Genomic DNA, 5,681 nt, shown 5'->3' with positions numbered 1-5,681 from the left:
TCAGTGACAATCTTTCAGATAGTTAAAGGCTACTTTCAAGGCTGCATTTTTTTTAAATCCAGACTAATCTTTGATATTCCTTCAAATGTTTCTCATGTTACACAATTTAGTTCATGAGAAAGTATTGGCAAGGAAACAGGAGAAAGCCAATAATATCTTAATCTTTCTCAATGCCTCATATTGGATGAAAAACAGTGCATAAAAGTTTTAAACATTTTGTGGTTCTAAATAAACCAACAAGACACAAAAAGAATTGGCATTGTAAATCATGGATGAAGTCAATGATGATACTGACTTTACAAGCCTAAATCAATGGAAATCATGAACTATAATAGTCTTGCCACAATCAACATATATAAAGAGAATTAGAATTTTTGTACAGAACAAAAGATAAAATGATAAGTATAAGCAAAGTTTTAGATGCAGATATGTGCATCAAGATGTGGAATGTACAATTAAACTGGATCTTAAATCAAGGAATCATATGAGGCTAAAAAATTGAAGGACAAAATGTTGATTTCGGATAAAAATAAATTTGTGGAAGCTCCAAAATAGTAGTTGTTAAGTTGTAGGATAAACTAATGAGTGTTCATTCTGACCAAGAAACGATATGAAAGTAGCTCTGTCTTTCCACGCTACCATCAGTATTTTCTCAATGTGGAGCTATGGGAGGTCTGGAGAAGAAGTATGAACGAGGCTTTGCCACAGATTGTATCACCGGAAACAAAGCCCAGAAGAAGCTGCAGCTGAACCTATCTGATTTCAGGCTGCTGTGCAGCCTTAAAGGTATTTATGCTCAAGAACCAAAGCATAAGAAGAAAGTTAACAAGCGTTCCACAGCAGCCCAAACATTTTACCTTATCAAAGATAGTAAATTCCTCCTCCATGACCCTATCATCAATAAGCTCCGAGAGTACAAGGTATTTATCTGGAAGCTCCACAAAGCCTATGGGAAAAGAAAATGGAATCCTGTGGAGCACCTGAAGGACAATAAACACACTTACAAAATTTACCATATTGTCAAGGAGTGATACCCCACGTTTATTGATGCGTTGGAGAACCTCAATTATGCCCTGTTATTTTTCTTCCATTTCTCCACATTCCCTGAGACAGGCAAGTGCCATATGCAGACCAATCAGCTGTACTGCTGATTCACTGTGGAGTTTCTGCACTAAGTCATCGCTGTCCTAGCCCTGAGCAAGTCCACTGAAGGCACTTACTATCAGGATGAGGTGCTGGGTCAGCCCATCAAACGGATTTAACCCTACGCTTTCTCCCATGATCATACAATAGATGTGGACTACTGAGTCATGGCCACCTTCACAGTGTTCTGTACCACTCTCCTGGGCTTCTGCCTCTACCAATTACTCAACCTTCATTACTCACCCAAGCTTGAAGTTCAAGCTCAATCAGAGACAAAAGTCAGCGTGGACCCATATGCATTGAACTCTGAGAACTCTACGGAGAAACTGGCTGCACTCAGTGCCAGCCTTGGCCGAGTGGTGGTGCCTGCTATAGAGGAGGCTGAGGATGATGTGTTTCCTACTGACCAAGGAGGTGATAGCAAAGGAGGAAGGTCAAAGGAAAGAGCTGGAGGCACAGGAAAAGCACAAGAAACTCTTTGAAGGCCTGAAGTTCTTCCTGAACTGAGACGTACACCATGAAGCATTGGCCTTCCTCTTCAGGAGTGTTGGTGGAGATGTATCCTGGGACAAGCCTTTGCGCATCAGTGCCACCTATGACATCACAGACTCTTGCATCACCCACTAGATTGTTGATCAGCCGGGACAGCAATCCCCATTCATTAGCAGGTACTATATACAGCCCCAGTGGGTGATTGACTATGTGAATGCCCAGCTCCTCCTCCCTGTGGCAGAGTACTTCCCTGGGGTTGCACTTGTCCCCACACCTTTTTCCCTTTGTATTGAGAACGAAGGAGATTATATTCCTTCTGAGAAGCTGAAGCTCCTGGGTCTGTAGCAAGGAGAAAACCCAGGAAGAAGAAGAGGAAGACAAGGTTGATGAAGACAATTACAACAAAGGCAGCAGAAAACGAGAAGAAATATGTAGAAGCTGAATCAGAGGAGGAAGAGGAGGCACATCTGTCGGCCTTGGAGCAGCAAAGGATGGAAAGAAGGAAGCCTCAGGTTATGACCAGCACTGTGAAGCTGGAAGACAAGGAGAGGCTGCCCCAGAGGTAAAAAATGAGACCAAGCGTCTGGCCGTCCTGATGATGAAAAAGCAAAGGAAGTACCTTTACCAAAAGATTTTGTTCGGCAAGCGGTACCAAATCTGAGAGGCCAACAAGATTGCAGAGAAGAGGAAAGGTGATACTGTGAGATCTGAGAAAAAGGCTAAGAGGACAAGGCCTGGGTTAGCTGCAGTCGTCCCTCACTGAAATATGGACTTGGGAGAAGAAGCTAGTGGAACACACATACACACCTGCAAGAATTCTCATACTTTTGGTGGTGTGTGGCCAGCCCCAGCCTTCCAGGTGTTTCATCCCAGCGTCTGGGCAAAGAGGCCTGTACCCAACCAAGTTCTTAATCCAGGAGTCCAGCTGATATCTTCATTTTTCTTTGGCTTTCCACAGCCTCCTACATAGCTGTGCCCATTCTGTGCTCAGTTTGCTGACATGGAGTAAGGGTGGGGAGATTTTGTTATTAAATGGTTGGATCTTTGCAGCCAAAAAGTAAAAATAAAAAGATATTTATGAATATTTGTTGTGTAGGGTACTAGGCAGTTCTTATCTTTGCTATGTGTATAGAGGAAAATTAAGGGGAAATATCACATTCTAGATAGTAAAATATTTTCCTTTTTTAAAGATTTATTTATTTATTTTATATATGTGAGGACACTATCGCTGTCTTCCGACACACCAGAAGAAGGAATTGGATCCCATTATGGATGGTTGTGAGCCACAAGGTGGTTGCTGGGAATTGAACTCAGGGAGCTCTCTCTGAAAGAGTAGTCAGTCAGTGCTCTTAACCACTGAGCCATCTCTTCTTTAGTCCAAACATTTTCATAGCAAAAGGATAAAAAAATCAGAAATGGAGAATAAAAAGTTATATGAGAAACAATATACAAAGAGGAGAACTAGGAATATATGTTTCATTAAAATTGTCAAAGTTTATCATGTATAATTGTCAAAAAGACAATGACAATTGAGATGAAGCATGAGAAAAAGCTACTGAGATTTTAGACTTAGTGATTTTCAGTTACAAAGTACACTATGATTGGTGTGCCACAAGAAGTGTTCATAAATCAGCCTCATAACAGGCTCGGAGAAAAGCATTTGTCAGTGAAGAGAATTGAAAGAAAACATATCTTGAGGGGTACTAAGAGACAAAGATTTCTTTATTCATTTGCAAAGGAGAGTCCTATGAACCTGCTTTTACAATGAAATGGAAAGATCTGCTATGGAAAAGCCTGAAGTGAAAAAACAAGGAAGATAAAAACTGGAGTCCCAAAGAAAGAATACAAATCACTTTCACTGCAACCAGATGAAACACATGGTGAATGAAAGTATTTCTAAAACCTGACATTGAAAAGAGAAAGACAGAAGGAAATTCCATGGTATTGCTCTCAAATTCCACCAATCATATTTGTTTATTAATACTTGATAAAAGGTAATTCAGGAAGAGTTCAACTTCAGATTAATGTCAAGGGTCTGAACATGTTGCACTATGCTGTAAGCTACCCATATCAATCATTAGCTCACTAATAAAAAGTGTAAAATTAAATTAAATTTATCTATTACAAAAATCCTAAAGTGTACTCAACATGGTTCTTAGTTATTTAACTTGAGAATGAGCCATTAATTGAAAGGTTAATAATTCAAAAAATTAATTATTATCTCATAAATGCAGTACATCATTACATGACGTTACAATATTTCTGTCCTTTAGCTCTTTTTCTTCTATGTGTTTGTTTTGTACTGTTTTGGTTGGTTGTTCATCTATGTTATTATTAAGTTTTTATTTGATTCATATTTACACATCAAATGTTATCCCTTTTCCTGGATTCCCATCCATAAACGCCCTATCGTATCCCCATCCTCCATCTTCTGTGAGGGTGTTCCCCCACCCATCCACCCACCCCTTTCCTCTTGCCTGCCCTAATAAGTCTTCTACAATGGGGAGTCCAGACTTGGCAGGACCAAGGTCTTCTCCTCCCATTGGTATCCACAAAGGCATCCTCTGCTAAACATGCAGCTGGAGCCATGGGTCTGTCCACGTGTACTATTTGGATGGTGGTTTAGTCCTTGGGTCCTCTGGTTTGTTAGTATTGTTGTTCTTTTTTTTTTCTCTTTTTTCCCCATCTTTATTTTTCTATTGTCCTTTGTAGAGCTGGATTTGTGGAAATATGTTGTGTAAATTTGGTTTTGTCATGGAATATATTTGTTTCTCCATCTATGTTAATTGAGTGTTTTGGTGTATATAGTAGCCTCAGCCAGCATTTGTGTTCTCTTAGGGTCTGTATGACATCTGCTCAGGATCTTCGGGCTTTCACAGTCTCTGGTGAGAAGTCTGGTGCAATTCTGATAGGTTTGCCTCTATATGTTACTTGACCTTTTCCCCTTAACTTCCTTTAATATTCTTTCTTTATTTTGTGCATTTGGTGCTTTGACTATTATGTCTGGTCTGAAATGTATTTGGAATTCTATATGTTTCTTGTATGTATATGGGCATCTCTTTCTTTAGGTTATGGAAGTTTTCTTCTATAATTTTTTGAAGATATTTACTGGCCCTTTAAGTTGGGAATTTGCACTTTCTTCTATACATATTATCATTAGGTTTGATCTTTTTATTGTGTCTTGGAACTTTTGGTTTAGAAGCTTTTTGCATTTTACATTTTCTTTGATGATTTTGTTAATTTTTTTCTATGGTATTTTCTGCCCCTGATATTCTCTCTTCTATCTCTTGTATTCAGTTTGTGATGCTTGCATCTATGACTCCTGATCTCCTTCCTAGGTTTTCTATATCCAGGATTTTCTACCATTGTGTTTTCTTTATTGTTTTTTTTCCAATTTTTATTTCCTAGAAGTTTTGTTCAATTTCTGTACCTATTTTGTTTTGTTTTCTTTAATGGATTTTTGTGTTTTTTCTTTAAGGGCTTCTATTTGTTTACCTGTGTTGTCTGGTATTTCTTTAAGGGAGTTATTTATGTCCTTCTTAAGTCCTCTATCATCATCATGAGGTGTGATTTTAAATCTTAATCTTTCTTTTCTGCTGAAGTTGTATAACCAGTATTTTGTGGGAGAACTGGGTTCTGATTATGCCAAGTTGTCTTGGTTTCTGTTGCTTAGGTTTGTGTGCATGCCTCCTGCCATCTGGTTATCTCTGGTGTTTGCTGGTCTTGCTGTCTCTCACAATAGCTTGCCCCTTCTGTAAGCCTGTGTGTCAGCAATCCTGGAGACTTGCTTCCTCCCAGTGGGATCTTGGTACAGAGACCTGAGGGACCAGGTCAGTTCCATGCGCAGGCAGAAATCAGAAGGGACTTGTCCCAGACTGCTCCTGGGTTCATATGTCCTGAGTGTTCCATGTGGGTCCCTCAGAGAAGAAATGGTGATATTATTTCTGCTTTCAGGTGTATATGCTCTCCTGTTGACTGGCTTTCAGCTTTGGCACAGGCAGAGAGCAGAAGGTTCTATTATTAATTTTTAGATGCCACTTTGCTTT

General features: G+C 39.4%; 1 pseudogene; it reads left to right on the top strand.

Annotated features, from left to right (window-relative positions):
- Nucleotides 1–665: 665 nt before the first annotated feature.
- Pes1-ps2 (pescadillo ribosomal biogenesis factor 1, pseudogene 2) lies at nt 666–2,398 on the top strand (annotated as a pseudogene).
- The last annotated feature ends 3,283 nt before the right edge of the window (nt 2,399–5,681 follow it).

Source organism: Rattus norvegicus, chromosome X (assembly GCF_021556685.1).
Source record: "Rattus norvegicus strain SHRSP/BbbUtx chromosome X, alternate assembly SHRSP_T2T, whole genome shotgun sequence".
NCBI classification, from domain to species: domain Eukaryota; kingdom Metazoa; phylum Chordata; class Mammalia; order Rodentia; family Muridae; genus Rattus; species Rattus norvegicus.
Note: the sequence above shows the minus strand (reverse complement) of the source record. Positions and strands in the feature narration are given on the sequence as shown.